The sequence below is a fragment of the Neodiprion lecontei genome, chromosome 5 (assembly GCF_021901455.1).
Source record: "Neodiprion lecontei isolate iyNeoLeco1 chromosome 5, iyNeoLeco1.1, whole genome shotgun sequence".
NCBI lineage: Eukaryota > Metazoa > Arthropoda > Insecta > Hymenoptera > Diprionidae > Neodiprion > Neodiprion lecontei.
The window spans coordinates 7,182,079-7,209,517 of record NC_060264.1 but is presented as its reverse complement, the minus strand read 5'-3'; the positions used below and the strand labels follow the sequence as shown (position 1 = coordinate 7,209,517).

The window sequence follows — 27,439 nt, the reverse complement described above, 5'->3', positions numbered from 1 at the left end:
CGATGCATTATGGATGTTCGGACGGCGAGGCCTCCGGGCACCGGGCCCCACGAGCGACGTCTACGTCGACGGAGATCGGTCGTCGGGGTCACCGATGCGGCACGCCGACGTCCGTATGTACGGATTCCGCGATGCCCAACCGACGCCGATCGGCCCAGGAAACTGTCGCGAACCATCGGCTGGGCATTAAATTTTATTGCATTGTTATTGCCAGCTAATTGAAGCCACGCACGGAATCGCAATTCTCTATCGATGCGGCGTTATACCTATACCACGGTATGACTATACAGCTATTGCCACGGGTTATGGAGTGAATTGTGCCCACGCGATATAGGCATCCGTGTGTGTGTGTGTGTTTACGTGCGTGTACGGACGTATAAGTGCCACGTACTCGCCGATCGAATCGGCGCCTCGGCCGTTATGCAATGCCTTCGGGCCATTCGGCTTGATCCATCTTTGACCATCCGCGACGAAGGAAGGAGAAGAATAAGGAGACCCAGGATTCAGTAATTGTCGTATAAACTGACCCGCGAATACAATTCGAGGTGGTATTTACTTGGAAACTGCACTTCGGAATCTCCACCAACGATTCGTAACTTACTTAAGAGTGATTCTCAATTTTAATGGATAGCTTGACTTCTCAATTATTTCAAAGTGGTTCGGACGTTGAAGGAATAGCTTGACTCCTCACTGATTTCCAAGTCATTTTCAATGTTGAAGTAATAGCTTCACCTCTCATTAATTTCGAAGTGATTCAAATGTTAAAGGAATAGCTTGACTGCTCACTGATTTCCAAGTGATTTTCAACGTTCAAGAAATAGCTTGATTTCTCATTGATACCATAGTGATTTCCAGTGTTAAAAGAGTAGCTTGACTTTCACTGATTTCCTAGTGACTCATTCCTATGAAAATTCGAAGCCGACTTCTCACTTATTTCCAAGCAACTTCCAAAGTTGAAGGCTAGCTTGACTTCCACTGACTTTCAAATGATTCCTATATCCGTTCGAATTCGTTCGACTTCTCGCCGATTTCTACGGTTAAAGAATATAGCTTGAAGTGCAGTGCAGATATCTAATGATTTCCAACCGATTACTAAAGTGAATAGTCCCTCGTCTAAATTAACCTTAGACACAACTGTGAACGTTCGTCAAGAATCGTGAGAAATCGTCGGTTTAAAATCGGAAGTTGTGGAAGGTTGAAAATTTCGAAGATGTGAGAAACGCTTACAACACGGCAGTCGAGCTTCGAGCTGCAAAAGCGAGCAAAATGGCGGCCGAAGGTTGGCCGAGCCAATGCTGCAGAATTGTAATAAAGAAAACCGAACCAGGGTTTGCCTCAAGTCTTGTTCCCGATCGATATATCACAAAGTCACAGGATACCTACTTGCGCAGTCCTCGTATAAGTACCCATGTGCAGCATTGCTATAATAATTCATGCATATATCACGGCGCGGACAGTTTGGCCAATAATTATGATAAACTTCGTCAGGCGTGTCGCTGCCTAGATGTAAGAGGATTAAGGCATTAAAGTCCCGCGTTCTCTGCTCAGACGTCTTGTAACACGGAACGCGGTTAATACTGAGATATGGTACGCATTGTAGCTACAAACGCGACTTCTCGCACGAGATGAACCTCTTCCTCGGCTCCTTTACCTTTTCACATTTGTTTTGTTTCAATTTCTCTCTGTTTTCAGCTGGCCTCCGTCACCTGCTTGCGCTAAAAAGCATGTTAAACTAGTTATGCGCATTTGGATCTCATCTCTTAGCTCACGGTTGACGCACATTTCATCCGTATAAAATACGTAACATTAGTTCGTTGCGCGCGCGGAGATTTGGATCCATTAAGTACATCAAAGAATCGATCTCTCTCTATACTTTCTGCAACAGTTTAAACACAACGCGAAACGTATCTCGCAACAGCTGCGAATGTCAGTAACGTTGGTTCTGCAGCGTTTGCGAATTATCCATTCAATGACTACCGCAGGTTCGGTTTGAATAGTATTTGCTCAGGGGTCACTATGGGCTTTCCATGGGGCACAGCGATCCCCGGACTATGCCTGTAGTGATGCGGGGGGTTCCTCCTTGGGTACAACGTGACACTCTAACAACGGGTTCTGAAGAAATTTATGATAGGCCAATGCCAGGAATCAATCCGGTCGCGTAGTTTAGCCAGATTATACGTTGCCAGCCGCCGTTGCACGTGCAATCGCCAATTGCTCGTCACGTCGGACGCCATCTTGTGCCATTTTTTATCCCCCCAGGGTTCGTACTCGATGAAATCCGTTCCTCCTCGCGCACTTCGCTCTTTAGCCTGCGCCAGAGTAAACTACTCGTATATCCTTTCAGATCGATCGAAGGAAGAGTGCCCACGTATCGATCGAGCCTCTTCGTGCCTTCGCGGCTGTCTTCGCCTAGAAGTGATATTTAACCTGCCAGTTTGACGATCGCTTTTTTTGGTTGCAGCTTTGTGCAAGTTTTGCGTGAAACTTGGCCGAACGATTGGCCACGATCAAATCGTGACCTGAATCTGAATATAAACTTGCAAAATAACTTACATGGTTCGTTGATGCGAAAGAGCTTGATCTCGATGTTCATTTGCGATTTCAATACCGCAGACGATCAATTCGGTCGATGAACGAACGCTCGGTCACGCATTAATTTCTTATTTTTATAATTGAATCTACGATCATTTTTAGCTCTCACCGACAGCGGCGTTCTTCGCTTTGACGTTTTTCTCGAATAGATTAATATTGACTTGCACATTTCTGTTCTCTTCCTTCTTTTTCGTTTATTTCTCACGTCTCGAGGGGTTTAATTCCTTATAGATACGCATAACGGAGATTTACATCTGCCAGACATGACACGACGATTTTTTTTTTTTCTTTGCTATTATTTATTAATTTTTTTCCATCTCTCAACATACGTCGCACAGTGGAATTACTACCTTCCTTGAATCGAAGTCTTCTGCGAGTCTACCAAAAAAGAAGCGGACTAATACGAGCATCTCGTAGCTAAAGGACGGTTCAACCGATTCCAGACGAGCAAAAGTGGATAGAATTTCTCACAAACGGTTTGATCCTCGTATTTTCGGCGCACAAACGCACGCGGTAAAACGACAGATTGGCTTACTTCGGTAACGTTCGATGATCAAGCTGTATAATCGTCATGCGTGACGGTGAAAATGGCGTTGGGATTGCGAGGTTGTAGTGACGGGAGTAAAGGTTGAAGAAGAAGTTGATCGGAATTATAATACGAATACCCTTCGCTTTTCGAACTATAAATATATAACGGACTTACGCAGACTCAGCGGCGATATGAAAAAGATCGATATTGGAAGTAACAGACAGAGTTTGCGGTGATCCATCGCCTGTCAGAAGAGCTCAGCTCTCCTCCATTATACGCATGTATTACCGAGTTTTTTTCGTTGAAAAATACTCCCCTACATCCGTATATGTTACAGATACACATTACACGGTGGATCGGGTCCGGTGAACCGGGTGTATAATCGGCTAGTCAAATACCAGTTTTAATGAAACCGGCTCGCCTGTACAAAGTGTACTGATGCTTTAATTAAGCACACTTAAGATTCCCCGCATTCTGACGTCGCTCCTCGCCATGTCTGCAGATGCTGCCAGGGTAAACCCGGCGAACCGCATCACCGCGTTTCAACCTAGCTGATCGAACCTGGAGGAACGAGAAGGCTGGTACTCGGGTGCAATCACTTGGGAACTCGCCGTTTCTTGCCGATGAGTACCTACCCGTACTCTCGATGCTCGTGTCCCGCATCAGCCACCCCGGAATCCACCCGGGGAACAAGGTAACGAGCGATGAAAAAAAAAAAGGACAAATCTTCGGCCGAGTTTTTGCGCGTGGCAAATGTCTGGGGGGACGACGATCCCCTTCGTCCGACAGCGTTTCACCGATCCCGAGACACACGCTAACTGAATCTTCGTGGCGAAGATACTCGAACGGCAGACACGGTGGCACCGCACCGCCTTTACCCCGGTCCCGCACTCTTCGAGATACTCGGCGGTGAAAGAAAACCGATGTAATGAATGGTTCGTATGAGCAACATATATACACACCTATCATCAATGAAGACCATGCACGTCGCGATGGTCAGTACACGTATATCGCATACCCGCTCGGCAGCAAATCGAACCCTATCAATTCCTGCTGTTAGAATTTTAAGGTACAGGCTCACACCGAATATCTCTCGACATCCGAGAGAAGCAAAGGTGAGATCCAGTTTCGCCGAGAAGATAGAAGAGTAACGACGAGATCAGATCGCGATCCTCGTCCTTCGGTGATTCCCTCTTCGAAGATCCCCTGAAGATGCGAAATGAAAAAAAAAAAAAAAAAGTATACCAAGATAAAAGCACAAGAGTACCTGCCTGCAATCGTACCGGAATCACAGCTGACAAAAAGACGGATCGATCCAAGTATCGATCGGTGGATACACAGAATAGGGGATCGGTATGATCGGTAATATAGTGGGACGTCGTTGTGAGGACCGCTTAAGGACGTCGAAGAGTGTACGAGGCATCAGTGGGACACGAGACACGCGACGCGCATACGAATCACAGCGTGAGACACTCATCCTTCTCGGGTTGCATTCCTTCTAATTGGGCCCAACTGCAGCAGCAGAAGCTGCAGAAGCTGCAGAAGCTGCAGGTCGGGGTATATCTGCACCGCGGAGTCGAGGAGTAGTCGGTCCACGGTAGATATGGCGGATAGATTCTCCGTCGATTTGCGGGGCAGTGGCTGTTCCAGAGAGAGGCTATACCCTCCGCACGTATACGATGGAAAATACAAAGTCTTATGGACGCTCCCACGTTTTTTCTCACTCAATCGCAATGCCAGACCCGTGCCCATCCAACCCGATGCCTGTATGCCATGCTATGCCGCTCTAGGCCTTCGCTATCTCTATCTCTTCATTTCCTGTCCCAGCAGTTGAGACGAAACCTATGAACGATCATTTCCAGGACAAGAGGAGCCTTAATTTCGTTTCAACTTCCAGTTGTTGAATATTCTCGTGTATACTGGGCACAGAATTCAAGTAATTTTTGGATATAGAAACTCGTGCTCAATGTTTTCTGTGATTATGAGAAAATTATCGAATTGCTCTCGGCAACGCGATAGTACAATATGGAAAATGTTAGCTACGTCAACGAGCTGAAGACACGCCTCGAACTCGATTCGTATACGAGTTCATCGAGACGGTTTCAAATCATCGTTACAAAACTATAGTGATTAAATATGAATGTACTATTTATGAGCTAACAAAACGATGATTTTGTATGCGCTCAAGGTACGTGGAGGTAAGAAAAAGTAAGATAACGATTCAAGGATAGAGATTTAAAAAAAAAAGAAACGTTAAAGAAAGACACGCGGCGCGAGGACCGATTATGTGAAAAATAATATAAAAGAAAATAAGGTGAGCAACGTTAATCGGTGGATCAGCGAGGTTTACCAGGTTCAATTACCGAAAGGATCGTAGCGAATAAATCCCAATTACAGTATCACCGAGTATCGGGGGTATCGGTGTCCCGATTGGGTCGAGCATGCGTGCGTGGAACATAACGTGACCGGAGGTTGGAAAGAGGAATAATCGCGGCGGAGGGGTTCGAGGTTTCTTTTCTCGAGAAGATAAGAAACGTTATACCATCACCAATTAAGTTAAGTAGAAACGCAATTCACAAATCGTCTCGCGCATACTGCTACAGGAATGAAGAGGAGGAGCTGCCTCGGTGCAACGAGCAAAAGCAAAAGCAAAAGCAAAAGCAAAAGCAAAAGCAAAAGCGGAATAAGCAGAAGCGGCGGTGGCAGCTACGATTACTTAAACGACCCGGGAAATCGTCCTCCGTATTCCCGCAGAAGAAAGCCTCGGACATCCTTCAGCAGCGGTAGAGCCATTAACACCGGCGCTCGGAGAAAAGGGGGTGATGAAAAGAAAAACGCCAATTTAGGAGGGGGAGGGAGGGGGCAAACAGAGAAGAAAAAAACACGCCCCACCCCGTGTAAGACCCCGCAATCGGTTCGTACGCACAGAACTCATACGAGCGAGTAATTGGCCTCCCTCATTATTCGACGCTACTTGTATTATTTTTCAACCGAAGGCGTTACGCGGCTAAGTTGCCTGCGTGCCGAGATAATTGAGGACCTTCGAATATTACAACGTGGAACTCCGTTTTTAATCACGTTTTTTCTTTCTCTTTCGTATTGGTTGTAAACTTGTAAATAAAAGAAACGAGGAGTTCAAAACCACCCCAACATTTCTTGAAAAAAAAGAACGCACTGATCAAGAATAAATTTTCTTAGAAATAACATTACAACAATAATTTTACCGTGTCTTGATGCAAGTTTTTTAATGACACTTTATTTTCTGTGTCCTAGCTTCTCGTCTTTTTTTATGGTAAAGGCAGAAAAATGGTGGGTAAAATTGTATACATGTATAATCTAAGGCGTTCAGTCGTTTATTCGATCATTCGTACTTCGGGTTGATTGTGTTAAAAAGATGTACTCAAGTGGAGATTGTCTTCCCTCGGGTTTTATGTTTTAAAATTATCTCGAAATTTCTTTTATTTTTAAATAAAATTTTCTTAAGATTGACTTAACTTTCATAAATTGTATCGTGAAGATTTTTGGCAAATATATGGCAATAATGGCGACTTATTCGTTATGAAGCAAGCATCTATTCATTCTGCCTTTTGATTTTGATGATATTCCGATCGATTTTTATCATAATTTGACGTTATTCGTTTGCGCTTCTTATTCACTCTTAGAACCTTAGTCACCATCTATTATTTTCAATATTTAACACGGTCGTTTTGCTAGAAATACACTATCGAATAAATAGAATTACACCACATGATTGACGCTACAAGTCAAATTATATTTAGTAATTGTTGTGATCTTAATTTTAATTGCGTATACTTGAATCGTTACACTTGTCAACTATTCGCATTTTATTTTTTTTTATTCCATTCTTCTCTAGATAACAAAATATCTCCGAAATTGATCACGATTTGGTTTGATCGTGCTCCCGAAATTAATTTGAAAACACTCTACTCGAATCGTTCGTAAATCGAATCAAACATTAATATTTCATTCGTCAAACTCGGCAATGAATTCTCGTAATGAGCACGATTCGTGAAACCTATTTTCCTCGGCAACCGACAGAGTCAAGATGCGTGTAGATATCGCATACCGTATATTATATATAATATATCACGAAAGGATCGGGAAGCATTAATAAGAGTTATCTGGTCTGACGCGGATAGGTGCAGAGGCGTGTGATGGATGATTCCCACTGTTTCGCCGATTATCGATGCAAGACCGGTAGCCCCGAGGCTCAGCTGCGCTCTAAGAAGCTGCGAGAGGCGCGTGTCTCTCGGAGATTCGAAGGAGCTGCATCCACGCCGCCGGAAGGCTCCGACTTGCGTCTATATGATTTTCGCAAAATTTCAACGCCGGAATTAGAGAGAAAATTATTACTTTTATCGCGTGGTGCGAGAAGCATTGACGATGACTCAACTGCCGACGTAATTTAGAATTCATCGAGGGTAGGTACAGTGGATAAAAAAAAAAGAAAAAAAAAGAACGTTAGACAAGTCGATGAAAGCTCCCAGGAGCCTAGAACTGATGAGTTGAATTTTATCACCCATGGGGAATAAAATAACAAAGCTGCAATTAACATTCGGAAGTTCCGAAGAATCGTTTGAAAAGAGCTTATTTCAATTGTGAATCCACTGTCAAGAAATTTCTTGAAATGAATTTTGTACAATATTAGATAGAATAAGTTCTACCGTTGATATATCGAATTTTCATTTTGTACATAAGATTTATAAGAAAACAAGCGGCTTTAGACTGACGGTGATCCATTTTTCGAACTTCCCGTTCTCACACTGCAGGATTCCAGTTCACAGAGAAAAAAAATAATAATTTCCTATTAGAATTTTGAACTACAAATTCAGAATCGCGAATAACGATATTAAAGTCTTCAGGTACCGTATTGCATGAAAGTATAACGATTTAAAAAATTTTGAACCACTATAATGAATCCAACATTACAAATTTTGGAAGTCTGACTTTCGATTCGTAACCGCTGAAATTGAAAACTCAATTTTCATTTTCGGGGTGTTTACAATAACTTCCTTTTTTCTTTGAAAACAGAGAAACGGAGCGTTGAAAATTCATGCCAAGCGATTTGTAGATAATTCATTCATGAACGAAATGTGCTAGATTATAATTCGTGAAAGTTGGTCAGTTGCCAGTGTACATTTGTAGCAGAAAGAAGATAGAATTTTATAATCTACCTGTTTTCATTTCAAATTCACGAGTTTCAAATTCGTCTCAACTTTCAGAATATACCGTTTCAAATACTTTCAATATCGGTAAAATTTTTGCGTCAACTGTACGTCGAGTAAGAAAAGAAAGAAAATGTTTAAAGGCACCCGCGGCTGTCGAAAGGACCGAAGATAATTGCGTCCGAGTATCGCACGTCTGGTGTATAAAGCGAAGGTAGCTCGAATCCGTGGAATCGTTATATGGGAAATTGAAACAGCGTATTTCAGGTATTTTACACCATATTCATTTATTCACGGCGCATCTGATTATCTTGAGAACTCAATATAAGCGAGTCAACGGCAACTTGCAAGCTGAGAAAAAGGAGAATCAGCTGTGGCAATCGTCCTTCGGTGTAATATCGTAGTCATCAATTGAACGTAAAGTGATCACATATTGATGTCGCAATCCTGCAGGCTATCTGTGAGCCTGCCAACTATATTCTGCACTCGGGCATAAAGACGGTCTGTTTATTACAGCGATACTTTTACACTCGAAGTTTCGATATCCCCGCAAAGTATTACCGATTCGATATCTGCCCGATATACATACTTACGTACGCTCGTGAGTTCGTTTATACCAACTTACGCTGCAACTGTTTCGTTTCCCAAAATTATGTTCCAAATGATAAGTAAAAAATTAGCGATCGATTAACACTGGTACTTAAGTATATTACGGAAGTCCATTTACACTTGACGTAACGGTAACGAGTGTAGGTACAATAAATACGTCCAAGTAAGAGTGCCGATTACTCGTGATACCTTAGTCGTAAAATTTTACGACAACTGTGACTAAAATCTAACCCACCTGACGTACGTAGGCGTAACGGAAGTGCGTCAAAAATTGATTTACGATGTCAGAGGCATGCGCGTATGAAATATTTTCACCCTTAGACGCAGCGCCTACCGTATAACGACCGGTACGCCAGGTATAAGGAAAGGCGAATGGATATTTCGCGACGACGCGCATTCTCTTCAGAAGCCACTAAATCATACGCGGGTTATCCGTTGTCCGCGTGAAGGTAGTCATGAACCTGTGCAGAACGGTTGAATATGCCCGCCAAACAATACCCCGAGGTTCGCTTCGTACGCGTCCTTTTGGCGTTTGTCATAGTGCGAAAAATAAGCGAAAAAGAAACCGTGTCGAAGCTACGTTTGCGGGTGCGCGTGTGTGAATGAAAAAATGAGGATAGGAAGGAACGGTAGGGCACGGACACACACGCAGACGCGCACGCGTATGCAGAAGCACTCGCAGCTCTCTTTATCTTCGTAGGAGGAAAAGAGCGAGTCGAGAATAAGGTAAGGAAAGCTCCGTAGCCGCGGGAGTAAGCTCGATCTTTTAACGTGTACGACACAACGCACCACACCGCGGACAATAGAGGGTTGGAATTATTTTTCAACCTTGGCGCCTCCAGGATCCGCGGGTGGGCTCGGCTCGTGTTCATTACGCTGACATGGTGCTCTTACACGGCGTAAGAGGCGATCCTCTTCTTGCGCGAGGCGTAGAAAAGGCCGCTGCCCCTGAAGAGGAGGCGAAAGCATTGTTCGGAGGACCGTTAAATATTGGGCCGACGCCGAGCGCCGCGGCGCTTACGCCGACAATCTATCGCGTGTTTAGGTGTGTAGGTGGGCGAACGTTGTACGGGGTTTCTTGTCGCTCGAGTTGTTTTGCCTTTCGTGGACCCACCCGCGTGTCGACTCGCCTCCAGCCCCGCTTAATAGGGCATCTTAAATACCCTCCGATCCCGTATCGGCCGAGCGAAGAAGGTGAGGAAGGTGTAATCACTGCCCGATCCTGCCTGAACGGCAAACGCTGAGTCATATCGCCTCGAATCAGCCGCCTTTTTGGTACCGCCGTTTGACTTTTTCCTCTGAAAATCGGAAACCCTACCGACGCTCTGTGTCTTCGTGATGAGATTGTTGTACTCCGCGACGTTGATGTTGTACCTAACGATTGCGATTTTAGGGAGGATCTTTGTTTAGAGTATTTAAAATCGCGGTTTTTGCGTTTCGGGAGACTGTACACGTGTGATAGACATAAATGATTTGTTGAATTTACCAATCGCATATACATGCCGATCGAACATTGCGAAGAAAAGGTTTGACTGATTTAATGAAATTTCATGCGATTTAACGATGCGCGATAAATCGTTATTCGGACAGTCATTTTTGAAAGTGCCAAATTCCGAATTCTTTGGTAGCGAAACTTGAAATAAAGAAAACTAACTTTGACGATACGTCAGAGCTTCGAAATCCGACGCTCGAAGCTCTTGACGGGCAAAATTCCGAATGGACAAACTGTTGAAAGGGAGCAACTCCGACAAGTCAAAGTTCCGAAAGTGCGAGAATGAGAATATGTCAAAATATCATACGCGTATATTTTAATTTTCGGAATTTTGCTCTACCGTAACTTAAATTATCGGAATCTTGGATTTCGGAACTTGCGAGCCCTCGAATTTCCCCACTGAGAGAAATTTTTAGTTCCGGTCACCGCTCGGTCCTTGACTATTTTCATTTTTTACCACAATCGAAAAATATACTTCCAGGTACAAAATGGAAATTAGTTTTCTAGCCGTCACCGGAAAGTCTGGTATCCGTTACTATTCTTTCTCATTACGATCACTCTTACTAGATTTTCTTGCGACTGTTGCGAAAATTAAACGCTCGTGCAACGATAAATTGACGTCAAAGCTTTGTTTATCTAAAAAAATAGAGTAAACCTCGCAAACTGATTTTGCGTTGCAATTAGCAAAAAAGGATCGACGATAGCGCCAAATGTTTACGCGTACCTCGTTTTTCGTAATTCCAACAATATTCGAACAGTTTTTTTAACGATACCTGTTTTACTGAATTTTTCCAGTCACCCCAACAAATGAAATTTTTCTCAGTGCGCCCATTAGAAACTTTTTTGTTTCGTCAAAGTTCGACATCTTCACTCCGAGTTTCGCCACGATATAAATCGGAATCAGACGCTTTCGGAACTTTTAAAATTCGGAACCCGGACACCGCCCCGCGGAGTCGCGACAGCGGCTTAACCGGATCGACGTTGAAGTGTGAGTCAAAACGGCTTGTGGATATACGTGAACGCGGCGATCGGTATGCGTTATACGCGTTATATTTCACCCATGGAAAGCATAACTCACGGTGCCGGCCCTCTCGGCTTCTTAGGTAGACCGCGAACGGAGTCCACGGAGTCCGCGGAGCGAGGCTGGCTCTACCTTCTCTACCTTCTCTACCTTCTCTACCTTCGCAATGACTCCTCTCTCGCGTATTTATTGCACTCGATCTGCACGCCTGTTATGACCCGGCCTAGGATAAGCCGATCGGCTCTACTGACCCCGGCTTCAGCTCCGGGCTGCTCAAACGCACCTCCTCGCTGCAAATCTTTCCGCGCGATTTACCTTCGACTCGCTTCAAAGAGAGAGTTCACTTTTTGCTGCGCTATTCACGCCGACTCTAATTACCCTGCGCTCTCTGTGTTTTTTGAATTATTGTCAAATCGTGAGAAAAAAAAATTATCGAACGCGTAAACTGGTTCGCGATCAAGTTCGATATGTTCAAACACGCAACGAATATTCTTTCGCACAGTCCGCCGAAAACTGGAATTAACAAAATTATAATTGAAAACGAATTGACGGAGTTCAAAGAGAAAAAAATTAATACTGTTCAAAGAATCTCTTCTACTTAACCCAAAGGCTGGCTAATTCAAATCCGGAATGTTCAATTATCGTTCGTTTCTTCGTTGGTTCTTTACAAACTCTTTGAAGATTGATTTTTAGTAACGTTCTTATAACATTATTCCACGAAGTATAAATGTAACAATTAAAGTCAAAACGATATTTCGTACAATTGGTTTTGTAAGTAAGCAACCCTGAACGAATTATAGATAATGTATTTGCGAACATAGAGAACCACGATTACCTAAAAATTGGACAAACGGATCGATTTTGGCATTAACAAGATATGAAACAATAATTGTGTAACTTGTCCGCATAAATGATCAGTGATGGGATTTTTTCGTTCGAAATTCACGGGTTTCAAATTTCCGTCTATATTATTGATAAGAGATTTATACAACCGAACCTACGAACTCGAGTCACAATTTTTTAAAAGTTTCTTTCGCATGCGCTATATTTTGTTTAAGCGCATAATTGATAATATCATGCCTAAGGTGTTTCACAAGTTTAAACGCTACGAGATTATAATCTCGTGCATAATTGCAGGGCAGTGAATGGTTGAGGATCAGCTGGGATAACAGGGCGTAAAAGAAAATGCATCTGGCTTATAAAAGAGCGAGGGCATTGAAGCACAAACGGAATAAGAGAGATAAAATTTAACGCGAATAGTGCAGCGGTGTGCAAGACTCTAACGCCGTTGAAATTAAAGCGCGATTATTGAGATTTATGCAAAATTTTGCTGCACGTTGGCATTCCAAGATCGTTTCCGACACGTACTTGGTTGAACTCTAATGCCCACGTAAACAAGACTCTACACAGCCGGGTATATACGCAGCGACACCTCGGCTTTAACGTACCGCGAAATTCCTGCACCGAGACTATTATACAAACACGTTAAAATTAACAAGATCTCAGAGACGTTTATGTTGCCTCGGTGTTAACGCTTCAATTCCACCGCGAATATATCCGGAGTCGTATGTGAACATTTCCCAATGTGCGCGTATGTGTGTCTTCTCCTTGTAATATTACAAACGTCTGCACGGCAAGAACAAGAAAGTCTTCGCAGTCGACTTGCGAGCGTGACAAAGTAAAATTTTAAACACGATTCAAGTCTGCGAAATTACTGAAATAAATCTAAAGATAAGTAAATTATATCCTTGGGAATTGATCGGTATAAATCGCTGTACGTACATCGTATAAAACTGTAGAAATGAATCGATCGTCCTCAAGATCAAGAACGATAATTAATTCTCCCCCGTACCTGATCAGACCAACGGTTTGTTAAATTCCCAATTAGCACAAGTATTCGCTGCGTATTAAATATCTTGTATCTAGATTATCGATATGGGAAAATTAATCTCCAACAGGTTCGTCCTGCGCTCCGTGCGAATCGCAGCCTAGCTGGTAGGCAGGCATAAGAAGATGCCAAGGATCTGGATTGAATTAATCGCGTGTAGAATCTCGGAAAGTAGCAAATGCATACATAGAAGTGGAGGCAGTCGGAGCCGAGAGATCCAGATCGAGAGCAACGGCGGCGGCGTCGGCGGCGTTGCAGCTGTGATATATGATATTGTTAACTTTAACTGTCACCGTAGAATTATCAAGAGATAAGCAGCCAGTCTGGCTCTGGCTTGAGGCAAGAGTGGAACCAACGTGCCGGGAGCGACGACGCATGACTACGGTAAGTAGCTGCACTGCACGTTCTTCCCAGCGTATGTAGATCGCTGAAGATCATTCCAGATCAGTGTAGCCTGGAGGAACCGCGGGTATGCTGATCGTGAGACGATCCTAGGATCGATGAATTAAAGATCACCTATCTGGCATCCGGAGGCAGTGAATTTGTCCCGCGATACTCGAGCAGGTAATCGACTCAACCCCCGCGATTATACCTACCCACCCTGATGCAGAAATCGTAACCAAGGAACATTGAGTCGCCGTTTAAACGCTGCGCTGAGAAAAATTTCATTTGTTACGGTAACTGGAAAAATTGAGTGAAACAGCTGTATCGTTGAAAAAACTGTTTGAATATTGTTGGAATTACGAAACGCAAAATCAGTTTGTGAAGTTTACTATACTTTTTTAGTTAAGCAAGGCTTTAACGTCAACTTATCGTTACACGAGCGTTAAATTTTCCCAACATTTGCAAGAAAATATAGCAACAGTGATCGTAACGAGAAAGAATAGTAACGGATACTAGACTTTCTGGTTACAGCTAGAAAACTAATTTTCATTCTCTACCTAGAACTATATTTTTCGATTATGGTAAAAAATGAAAGTAGTTAAGGACTGAACGGTAACCGGAACTAAAAATTTCTCTCGGTGTGTAAACGCGAATCTTCGATGAGGATTAAGTTGGCAACGTTTACGATTAGTTGAAATCGTTACTTCGCACCTTTGAGATCGTCTGAAGTTTGGTAAGCCGCGATAAAAAAAAACACACCGAGATGTGTGTATTCTGAAAAGCCATCCTTCTTGAAAATCACCATTGGAAATTGTACGGTGATAATTTTTTTCGGAAACGTTTCGTTGTGTTGACGTTACTAACTTCAGTCTCGTAACATTCGACAGGCTTCGGAAAGTTGGCGCAATGTTCGGATGACCGGAAGTTGAACGTAATGAAACGGAGGCCTCGAATTCTTCCGAAAAAAGATTAATTGAACAACAGTTCTTCTTCGGCCGGGGTTTACGCTAATACAGTATCAGATCCCTCAGCTGAATCAAGAGATCGTAACAATCGTGCGCGGCGACACGAACTGGGAAATTGTAATTTCAAATCCCGAGTCCCTCTCTTGGATCGAATGGATGCGAGGAGGATAGTCGATGGACTTGGAAACTGCACGGCATGCACGAGAATTGGCTTCTAATGGCGTGAAAAGTTGACTAACTAACAAGTGTCGGATAAGTGATAACAATCGATCGTTCCTTTAACGTTCCACTTGCACAGTATACGCAAAAACATCACTCTGGTTGAGATGCGCGGATAGTAAGTGGACGGATCGTGGCTTTAATGCGCGTGTAAGATCCTTTCCAGCGTTCCGTTTCAGCGACGTACCTCAGATATATTATATACGTATGCATATGCTATGAAATTATTGATTATCGGTGTAAAAGATTATACGTGCCCGGTGCAGGGTTATGCCAACGTATCGGATAATTATATGGCCATACCAGCGATATCCAGCCTCAGAAGTCACTGCGTGTAATATACACACTGCACGCTGCGTGTTATACTTATTTCAATCTCTCGCTTGAGTATTTAAACAGGTTTTCACATGACCGGCTGTAACGTGTACGTATATTCGCGAGATATCGCGCATGGTTAGCCGGGCATGAATCATAACGAGGAATGGCATTAACCTGTCCCGAGATGTCCTGCATTCTAATCCATAAGATATTAACTAACAATAAGTCCGGTGTCACTTCGCTATGTGAAATTCTCTTGCGATTCCTAAGGGACTCGCTGCATCCAGACCCGTGATAGTACGTACTGGCTTCTCGCTTTTTCATGCGCAATGTTGGGACGGGGTTGAAATTCCGAATTTGAAAAGATCCCAAGGTGTCTAATTCTCAATTTTTGTCCGCTGACACTTGAAGTAAAGAAATCGTACTTTGACGAAACCTCAAAGTTTCGAATGGTACGAAAATTGACGCTCAAAGTTCCGAAGGTTCAAAATTCCGGAAATACAAAATGTTGAAAGAGCGCAACTCCGACAAGTCAAAATTCCGAAAGTGTGAAAATGAGAAAAATTTCACTCTGAACATCGAAGTTCCGTGAATTTCCGCATTTATTTTTCGGAATTTTTCTCTATCCGAACTTGCTTTACTTTTCGAAATCTCGGATTTCGGAACTTTGAGCCGTCGGGTTTCCAACCATCCGAAACTTTGATGTTTCTTCGAAGTCTGATTTCTTTACTTCAAGTTTTCCCACCAAATAACACGGAATTATACGCTTTCAAAACTTTTCAAATTCGCAACTTCAACCCCGTCTCGCATCGTCCGTTTTTTCGCTGAACGACATCACAAAGATACATAAAAAAAACTTCACGACAAAGAGAAGTTGACGAGTTTTTATCAGATATTCGCGGTATTCTGATTTCCAAAAACGACAACAATTTTCACCGAACTCATTGCCACGCGCAATTATAGAAAAAGCTGCAGACTGTTCCGTTCGTTAACGGATAGGTAAAGCTTTTTCCCGCCAATCTGCAGACAGAGATACGGCTAATTGCCTGCATAGCTCACAATCAGACATATTTATACATCTGAGTCCGAGAGTGGTTTTGAAATTTATATCAATTTCCGTGCGATACCCGAAGCTCATTCCTACACTATATTATATTATATCTTACACACGGCTGCGGGTGCATTCGCCGAGTCGTCAGCGTGAGTCGCGTGGTAAGAAAGAACAAGATGAACTAGCACCAAGACCAGCATGGAGGATATCCATTTTCTCCGAGCTGCCGCAGTCTCAATTAATGGAGATTCTGTACCAGTAAACATTCCCCGAAGGTTTAATATTACCGCCCCGTGCGAATCCTGTCAAAGCGTCGTATTCCATTTCCTCGACATTTCTCACCCATCTTTCCTGATACAATATATCTCGTATGAAAAGTAGCTGATACTTCCTCTCTAGAGTCGATCTTTTTCCCCCCAAATAAACCGCTGCGATAATAATTAATTCCAGACTAGATGAACCGTCGATCTGTGTGCGTAGCTTAAAAAAACTAAAACCGTTACCTTCACGATCAACGATCCGTAAAATTGACCGAATAATCAATAAGACGTCTTTATTTCTTATATCCTGACTACACGCTGAGAGAAATTTTTAATTCCGGTTATCGCTGAGTCCTTAATTATTTTCATTTTTTACCACAATCGAAAAATAAAGTTCTAGGTAGAAAATGAAAATTAGTTTTCTAGCTGTTACCGGAAAGTCTAGTCACTGTTGCTATATTTTCTTGTAACCGTTGCGAAAATTTAACGCTCGTGCAACGATAAATTGACTTTAAAGCCTTGTTTAACTAAAAAAGTAGACCAAACCTCACAAACTGACCTTTTTTTCCAAAGTGTGTAATTTCGTGCAAATATTTCTCTTTCAGCCGTCACCAAATACACGCAATATCCGTTTTAAGAACCCGTGCTTATCGTCAACTGAGCGATATTCGAGCGTACGGGAAATGGAGAGAAGATATAAATGTACGGAAGAGCACGCGCTTGCCTGTATCGTTCCCATCTTACGGCACAGATATAGGGACTATTTTAAATCACGGTTTGGCTCGGCATACCCTTTTCCAGACGAAGAAGAAGACACCTTATACCTCCACCTGCCTGACCGCCTCTCCGCCTGCCTTATAGCCGCGCCGATACGTACGCGGCGTAAAAACTGACCTTTGCCAATGCTCGATTGAAATAAGATCGCTATCGGTATAAATATAACCCCGCGCCTGCTGCAGCGCCGCATGCGGCGATACCCGCTCGGACTAAATCACACGGAAAGAAGACGTACCCACGCCTAAACCTCATCGCCGTGTTGCGGAGATATTTTTATTCAGCTTCGCGCAATTGCATCGGGACGTTTGCTGAACGTGTATATTTGTCAAGGAGGAAAGTTTATCGTAAAAAATGGACGAGATTAATTGTAGCGTTGATGCAAAAACGTGACGAAACGGAATCTCGAATAGCGTTGACGATGATAATCTAGTTAGCTTTAACTATGAAAGTTCCAGTGATGCGAGGAGAAAATGTTGAAAGGCTGATGTGCAACTACATATAAACACCTCGTTAGTTTAACTGAATCGTAGAAACCTCGTTACTACATACTCTTTTTTTTTACTTCATATTTCGTGTCTGATTCTGATGACCGACAGCTGATCTCATTCATAAATTAATTCTCCACAGATCGTCTAAATCAAATTGCGATTAACGATAACGTATTTTTGGTTGAATCACAAGTTTAACATCTGTGAATTATTACGATTTTACGTATCGAATTTGGTTTTACCAGCTGACGAAATTAAGAAAGGATCTGTACCGGAAAACATTTGTAGGGTATTGATTTGCGGATCAAATAAGCTTATTCTCATATGGAATCAGACGAACTGTACGGATGTTTGAGTAGTAAAATAGTGAAGAAATGTAATTTTTCTGAAGTTGGTAATACCAAGGACTTTGTGATTGGAATTCAGTTGAACTCTGTTTCACTTTCACTTTGTGATTTTTCAGATTCGAAACATTTTTGACCAGACTATGCGTCCCAAACATCCTTAAGGAGACGTAGAATCACAACAACCAGTTTTTTTTGCATGAAATATCGCAGGAGCTGTAGATCTTACGAAATGCTGTCAAAGAAAAATTGCGACGTTAGGATATTTTTAAAAAACTTTATTTTTACGGTTAGGACTAGTCATGCATAGGACATCAGCATGTGAAATACAATCGATTTGACAATTTGTCGATAATCGATTTACGAACACTCGGAATAAAACTATTCTTCATGGGAATGAGACAAGCAATATCGATTTTTTTTTATGCAAAAAAAAGATAGTAGAATAACCTGATTTCTGGAGTCTAAATTTTCAATCCTCCATTTCATCACGTCTTTGTTTCGAGACATTTTCCATCCGAGCTTATATACCCGCTGCATTCTCAAGTTTATGAAGTTGAATCCAGCAGTCAGAGTTACTTAACAGCGGAACCTGTTAAACTTTTTGAAAATAACAGAATGCAGTCCAGTTTCATCCTCATAATTGTATAAAAGTATCTGTGATTTAAGTTAGTTAACAAAATATTGATTATCGGACTTGACTACCTTATTCGAATGAACATTAGAACCTTATGCTGTCAATTCCGGCTGCAAGCTTCAGCCTCGTCTTAAGTTTGACGTTAAACGGGACGAGAGAGTAAGTTTACGGCTCTGGGATCGAAGAGGCGATAAGATATCCTAGAATCGCGGTGATGTTCGGTGTGTGATAATCTATGGGAAACAGAAATCGCGTATTTCGCATTGACCGAGATGCGAAGAAGAAGAAGAAGAAGAAGAAGAAGAAGAAGAAGAGCTTCGGCGACACGAGGGTTAAAATCTGCGTGGGCCACGCAGCTGGCTGAGAGACTCTCGGAAGCAGTGGGCCGTCGGAACACGGTCCTGCGGGATAATATGCGGGATAGGCTGCAAAACCGCGAACAAAGCGACGTTTCGATTTTTGACCTGCACGAGACTTTGTCGTTCCTTTATACGTTTCGTTTTTCGCAAAGGCGACGTGGGCGTGCGACATTCCAACACATACATCGAGCCTCGTGTCTCGCTCTGCAAGAGCGAACGGAAGCTCCGCAGGACACAAGCAGCTACTCATCGACACCTACACGCAGCGTGCAAATACACATATTTTCCGTCAACCGATACCCGCCACTTTAAGGCCCCGGCAGTGAATTCCTCTCTTTCTGAGATAGGCGACAAAAACCGGGACTCGGATAAGAAAACGACCGTGCGGTACCACCTCGTTCCATTGTTCGCCAGGAGAAATGCCACCTTCGGCTTTGGTATGAATCCGGAAGATGTGCTCGTAAACTCGCGGACGCGTTTTATAAACCAGACGACTAATCGCCGGCTCCGTTTCCTGAAAATCCTTCGACTCTCAGGGCGTCTGGTGTCAATGACGTATCGAATCTCCTGAAATTTCCCGGGTTTTCAGACGAATATATCCATTTTTTCAGGTCGGATTTCAATCAAATTTTACTAGCAAACTCACTCGTTTCTTGAAAATTACGTAAAAGTTAGACATCGGATTGTAAGTTCAAATGGTACCATTTTTATTTCAGTTGAATTTTGTTTAGACTCAATTAGTACCAATATCAACCAAGAAACTAACGGAAGATTAGGATCAGCCATTCTTCAGATATTTGCAAGTTATTGTCAACAGTCAATCTGGATTTCGTTGCTTTATATATTAATAATCATTCTCATAAGAACAAACTAGTCGAATGGTTAAAAAAAATAAAACCATTAATCCCACGTCATAATTATGCAACTGTATTGATTGAGACCGTCGAGAATGATAAGAAGATGGATGAAATTAGAAGAATAAAAAGAAATTTCTTCCATATTAATTACGTAATTCGACTTGCAGTAATTTTCGTAGAAATTTTAATACTCGAAAGAAGACGCAACGGAGGAGTATTGATACAGCGTAGTATAAAAATGCATACCGAAACGAACGAATGATTACCGGGTGCGGTTGAAAAATAAAAAAAATGGCAACGATAACAAGAAGCGTAATTCCGAATGCCGCAGGGCACGGAATTTCTCCGTGGCGTCGCCTCGTTTAATAGAACAAATCTTCGAGCAACGTTTCTATATTCCCGGTGCAAAACGTTCGTTAGATAGGATAGGATGTACAGGGTATAACAGCTCTGCTAGTTGGATCGAATCACGGAGGTACGTCGATCACGGTTGATAGCTCACGTGCCTATATATCGTTGTAAAAATTCTGTCTTGGGGGTATAAGGTAGATATATAAAGGTAGGTAGGTACGTAGCGATCGGCGAGGTAAAAAGTAGTGACATCTCAATTTGGTCAGACAGTACGGAGTGGCTTATAGCTCCAAGTTATCCGTCCGACTGCTCGCCGTTTCATGCCGGATCCTCGGCTGCGTGGCAGAAAACTGCTCAACGATGTCGCAGGGAAAAATATAAATGATGGCGGGAAATTTTGAAAGGTGAATCGAAGAAGCGGTTGGCCTTGAGCGACAGTCGCAAGGATTGTTTGAGAAAAGGAGCGCGGATCGGGCGTGAATTAGCGAGTGCGGATACCACGGGCGATAAACAAGTGCGCATAAAATACAAGGTATAAACCTTCGGCGCGGGCTGCTTTAATAGACTCTCGATTCTCCTCCTGCAGCGTAGAAGAGTGAACACGATCAGATACGCGGAGAGCTCATCTGGTTCCTATTCGCGTGTGCGGTTCTCCGCAAGACGCCAAGCTCTGTCCACATCTGGCCGCATATCCCTTCCTGCTGCCCCAGACTTTACAACGCAACATCTCACGATACGAAAGCACGAAAGCTCGAACACCCAGCGCCTCGACAGCGTCAACCTTTTCTACATTTCCTTGAGATATTATGTTCCTACCCACCGCACCGTGTTGATCGTAGGTCACTCCGACTCCCCGGAGGGGGGGTCCAGCTTTATCACCTTCGTTTCCAAGACTCGTTTTTCGAAATTCAAGACGGCAGAGCGATTAGCACAGCGCTAATTAACACCGCTGACTCGTCGTCTGAGCCAGTGATGTAATCGCGTAACTGACAAGCCCGAAGCACGATGGAGAATAGGGAGTAAAACTAACTCGGCGCGTCTCTTTTCACGGATAGGTGTTTAATGGGATGAACGGTCTTCAGCGTGTGAATTAAAAGTTAGGAGAAGAGAAAAAAAACCGTTCGAAAGAATCTTCGGTAGTGTTATTTTTGCCAATGATGGCAAACGCGAATGAAACAAGATTTCTACTTAGCAAAAATTTAACTAAGGCAAGCCGAGGTATCGACAATTTGAAAACATATTTTCATAAATGAAACGTTTCAAATTATTAAACCCCGGCGTGTTTCATCAGATTATAATATCTTCCCACAAATTAAATGTAAATGTAATTATCAAGGAACATCTGTTGTACGGTGCTTAGACAAATCTACGTTTATCCACTGTGGAGATAACTATTAGTAAAATTTTTCTCGAGCAATCTTTCGAGATCTCTATGGTGAACATGACAAGCCATAAAAAAACCTTGGAATCGGATCGAAAACACAAGAGTTTGATCACAGTTTGTACGTTACAATTATAAAACATTTCCTCAGATTGTTGATATCTTAGATTGTGTTATTCGCGTATCATTCGTGTTCACCATTTTTGGCGCAAATAACATTTCGCGAGATTATCCAAACAGTTTTTTCTCTTTTCCTAACTTTTCATCGAAACGGTAGAACCGATTCATTCCTGACCCTCGCAAGCCACACTGGAGTTTCAGAAATTCCAAAATGGATCTCTAGGCTTTCGTTCTTCGCGAGAAAACATTTCTCAACCGACTATATCTCTGAACACTTGAACACTTAACAATTTCTCAATATACAGACAGATTTCGCGATCAGTTAATTGGCTATCGTCAAAAAAAAAAAAAAATCGAAATAAGACCATTCTACCCAGCGTTTTGATAGAAAATCGGATATCTCGAGAAAGTATCCGTGGCATCCGAAGGTTAAAGTCAACGTGATACTTTTACGCGAAGATAGTGTAAACTCGATAATGAATCCTAACGGCGGATGAACGAGTACGGGATTATAGGAGTAATTTAAAACGAAGATACCGTATATCCGGAGTCGGTGTCACTGGTATAGAATTATAGTAAGACACGCAGGGGAACAGATCATGAGATGAAGGGTAGTGCATGACTCTGGATTCGCGTGTCGCACGAGCTTGGGATTCAAAAAGAGTTAGACATGAATACAGAGAGAGATTGAGAGAGATAATCCATAGACATTTGAAAAAGTAACAAGCGACAGAGAGAAAGAAGGGAATCGGTGAGTTATGAATTCATCCGCATCATTCGTTGGTTTATACACGAAGGATGCGATCAAGGCTTCGGTGTCCGCTAGTCCGAGTCCGAAGGAGGCGAGGAGTACTTGAGCCGGTGAAGAAAAGCCCATATTTCGTCGTAGAGCCCGCATACCGAGCGTTGCAGTGTGCGGGTGTTACGCGATCGGAAAGGAGAGATGCCGGATACCACGGCAGATAGGGACCAGATACGAGATAGCCGTCGTTGTAGTCCTTCGAGCAGCCGCGGACTTGGCTCAGTTATTTCTACACCCGCGGACATCATTGAACTGTGATCCCACTCCCGGTACGAAAAGTTGCTGTTAAACTATCGTCCGTACCGTGCAATCGATACTTCGATACCGGTGAACCGGAGTATTTGATATCGTACGGACAAAATCTTGGCCGTTTCTACCGCGCGGTAAAGGGCGTGCCGTGGCACAGTTAACGCAAATTGCACCAAACGCAACCTTACCAACTTACACTTATCGTCTGTACGGTGCTTTGCCCGATACCATGGGATTACACTTGTACGTATTTCAGATGTGCACGATGCCTCAGCCGCTGTGTGGTATCCGTACTCTATAAACGTACCCACATCCAGATGTACTCGCACCGGTGGTGTAAGATTGGTTATTTGGCTTTGCCCAAGGCTCGACTCGCTGTTACGTATCTGTAATGGAGGATGCCGAAGTGTCGGTATATTCTTTGCCCGCATTCCTCGTGGAATGTGAGAAATATAGCAATCTTAGCAAGCGCGACACCTGAATCGAAGCCACTTGATGTCCCGAAATTGAGGTCCGTGGTCGGGGAACGACAAACAGTGCCAATTGGGTGTTTAAGATTAAGTTGTTTTATTTTTTGTTTCTCCGGTTAGCTTTTTGAGCTTCGCACTCTTCCGGAAATAATAGTTTGCATTAACGCGAAGTGCACAAGAGGAGTTCTCTGTCACCGTTATTACGGTGTACCGATGCTTCGCTAGTCCCTAGTTGAAATTCAAACGACGGAAATTATTCCTACGGTATAAAAAATGTGAAACAATATCCTGAACGTCGAAAGCGAACACAAGAGTTACATAATAATAGCCGAGTGGATTACACCGCGCACATATCTCGCTCGACACTTAGTTCCATCCCCGGCGACATTAAAGGTGAGGCTGTAACTCATCGGGTTGACAGTTGTGTGGCCGTATACCGATAGACGCGGGGCATTGAGGCATCGTCGTATAGCAGCCATAGGCGGAATTGTTAATGACGTATTGAACGACACCGGGTGAAGGAAGGAGCGAAGAGGCTGCAACAACGGATGGCCGAGAGGAACGGAGTCCGAGCATAGGTTAAACGACCCACGTAAGTACCTGGAAATTGCAAGCTTCGATGTATCGCGGCATTAAGATATAGAAAAGGGTGGACCAGCGGACGGAGAGGCATTTTATTTTATTCAGGATAGCCGGGCAATAATCGCGGTACATGAATCCCACAGGTCTCCGTAATTCCGTCGATCGTCTTGGAGTGACGCGACTAGACCAACTTCTTCGGGCCTTCTTCAAAGTATAAAAGGGCTCGGCGTTATACTCGGTAGCCATGCAAGCGTCGGGGGGACAAGAGATAAGGGTAAGTAACGGAGGCGGTCGGTTCCGTCGATCGGTTGCGAGGAGCTCAGGTACCTACCCGCGATATTTTTGCAGCCCTGGAGAGGAGCTTGCAGTGCCGCGGCGCATTGTTGCCCTTCCGAGGCTTGAGATCCATTAGGGATTTCAGATATTTATTACCGGAGGCGTGGATACCGTGCGGAGTCGTTATCACCGCGGGAAGAACCGGCGTCTTTATCGAATTCCGCAAATTACCGATATCGTTCCTCAGTAGGGCTTTTAAGCCGCGGTCCAGCGAGCCGCCTTTATACCCACCTTCCAAGGAGTACATATTTACCAAGCCTATCACGCGGCTTATTGTCCCACTTGAGGACACGGGAACTCCGCAGTTACTACCGATACGCCTATAAGGTTCGCCTATTTTGCAAGTACTTTTACATCGCTTCAGGCCGATTCTCTACCGCATGCAAGTATATCTACCGAACAGAGGGGAAGAGAAATATCAGCTCAAGACGATGCATCGCCTGCCCACTCTGTTTCTCCTCACAAAGTGCAGATTTTATCAGACTCATGATGCACCACACCATCGCCGTCGAATGCGTTCGGAATGTTCCGGACGATATTTAAGCCCGGTTTCTTCGATTTCCTATCGCTAACTTAAACCACCGCTACCGCGCTGTACCGATTCGGACAATCTCGCTAAATTTCATGTTCTTCGGATTAATTGGTGCGAGGTTTGTAGAAATTCTTGATTTTGTACCTCCAGTTTTTTAACCTCATGCTACATCAACGATTATTTATCACCTTTAACCAAAGATAATTCATAGTAATCTACGAACGTGGACCATTTCAATCACTAAACGTAAAACACGCGGTCAGACTTTTATTGAAGACAATTCGTTGAATTGAGACAACTTTTTGAAAGTACTATTGAACAGTTCGCGGATCGGGTAAAGTTAAAAATAAATAAAAGAAAAAAAGAATCAGCTGATTTACCTAAGTAGATGGATTAAATTTAATAGATAGGCCACCGGTGCGTTAGTACATGCGGTGTTATAACCCGTCTAAAGATATTCACTTGGAACTATATGTGCCCGTGACGAAATGCTGGTCGAAAACAACGGTCGGTTCGTTACCAACTGATTATTATTTCACGTTCACCTTCCCGGACGATCGTACAATACAATTATACACATCTAGGTATATATATATACGTATATATATATATAAAACGTTACAGATGAACGGTTATTACCTCCGCCGATATTTAGAGAGAAATTGGATTGCGCGGTGATTCCTTATACAATACGTGACCCGCCGTTATACTTTATTACACCGCGAGTAGAATGGATATTTAAAACATGTTTCTAATCGAGTTACTTTCGAAAGAAAATATCACAGGTTTTTGTCAGTCGATCGCGGTTGATCGTTCCCAGTATGAAAATGAAGTTTGATTCAAAAACGACAAGGTTTTAATTAACGAAAGTCTTGGGCAGTTCGAGTACGCAAAAAAAAAAAAAATAAAATAGGTAAATAAACGAATGAGCGGACAGGATGAAAAAAAAGGCGTTGGAATAGAGAGGGTAAAAAAACTCTGATGAAAAATGCAAAATTATCACGGTATAGGATTTGAAGGACAGGCGTGTAATTATATAAGATCGGATCACGGCGGATCGGTAGCAGCGTCGACTGCTACTATATACGTGAAAACTTGAAAATATTCCGAACTCAGCCTCCCAACTGCCAACGGGATATCAAACTGACGAAGCTGGCTGAAGCATTCCGCATTTAACTACTTACGGTCTGCCTTCGCGTGCGATCAAGAGTGTCGAGGAGCCGCGGAATATGCGGCAGGAGGAGCTTCTTCTTTTCCCTTGACCCTTTTTTCTTTTATTTAAAATTATAAACATACACACCTTTCTTTCTCTCTCTCTCTCTCTCTCTCTCTCTCTCTCTCTCTCGCTCTCTCTCTTCTCATTCTTAGCCAGCTTATTAAAATCCGGCTGCACGGTGATTGGCAGGAGTTATCTCTTGTGCCTTATACGTGAAATTTGAGAAGCTTTAATACCCCTCGAGCATAATACCCGGATCATGGAGTACCCGATATGCTTGTGATCAAAAGTGATCGTCACAGCACGAGATGTACTACTTTCGTCTTGAAGAAGCGGTATTCAAGTCCCGAATTTTAAAAGTTCCGAGAGCGCCTAATTCATAATTATTCGACGGCGAAACTTGATGTAAAGAAATCAAACTTTGAAGAAGCAACGTAGTTCTGAAATGCGAGATTCCGGAAATTCAAGTTACGACAGAGCAAAGTTTTGAAAAGTAAAGTTCCAATAGAGCAAAATTCCGAAAAATAAAGTTTCTATGGGATAAAAGTCCGAAAATTAAAATGTACTCACACAGCGTAGTTTACTCGATCAAGAGGTGTAAAAAATCAGAATGACCAAGATTCTGAAAATAAAAATATCGAAAATCCAACACAAAGAAAGATGAAAGTAGTGAAATTTAACCAAGCCAGAAATTCACAGAACTGAAAATCTTCCATCATTCGGAATTTCGATGTTTTAGATTGTTAAATTTTCTCACTTTCGCACTTTCGGAACTTTGCCTCGTCGGAGTTACGACATTTCGCTATTTTCTCCATTCGGAACTTTGATGTTTCGTCAAAGTTTTATTTCTTTATACTTTAAGTATCACCGCTAAAAAATTGAGAATTTGGCGCTTTCGGAGCTTTTCAATACCGGAATCTCAACCCCGCCCCGTCTCGAGTACGGCGTAAATGCGAACATTCTCAAACCGATTTGAAATCGACGAAATCTTGGCTTCCGTGAAAGTGCAGTGATCATTGTTTTTTGCAGGTCCGTGCAGCCGTGAGCGAGCCGGCGGACGGACAGGTGCACCAACTCAACGACGCTTCAGGTATAAGTCCGCTTTATACTTCAGAACCGAGATCCAGCAGCTGGGAAGTGATTCCGTACCGTGGAATATACGCGATACAAGATTTACACGGACTTTTCTATCCATCAACGTTGCGCGTCTGCATTGTACCTACGTTGCACGGAGGATACGAAGCGTCAGGAGCTGAGAGATCGGGCTCGTAGAAGCTGAATTACCACAAGCACATATCCCGCGGTACGTATTACGTTATTCCGCAATACCGCGCGTTCGAAACGACGGATTTCATCGACCTTACTTACACATCAGCCTCCATCCGAGCAAGTGGTCGTCGCTCTCCGTTGTATACGCGAATCTT

General features: G+C 43.1%; 1 protein-coding gene and 1 long non-coding RNA gene across 2 annotated transcripts in view; one reads left to right on the top strand and one right to left on the bottom strand.

Annotated features, from left to right (window-relative positions):
- LOC124294689 overlaps positions 1–27,156 on the top strand; it is an 80,921-nt gene extending 53,765 nt beyond the window's left edge. Inside the window, exon 3 of the long non-coding RNA XR_006904617.1 lies at positions 27,045–27,156. This is a non-coding gene — a long non-coding RNA (uncharacterized LOC124294689). The remainder of the gene's footprint in view (positions 1–27,044) is intronic.
- LOC107222149 (protein cortex) overlaps positions 1–27,439 on the bottom strand; it is a 238,171-nt gene that overhangs the window by 184,464 nt on the left and 26,268 nt on the right. The gene's annotated exons all lie outside the window — the stretch shown is intronic.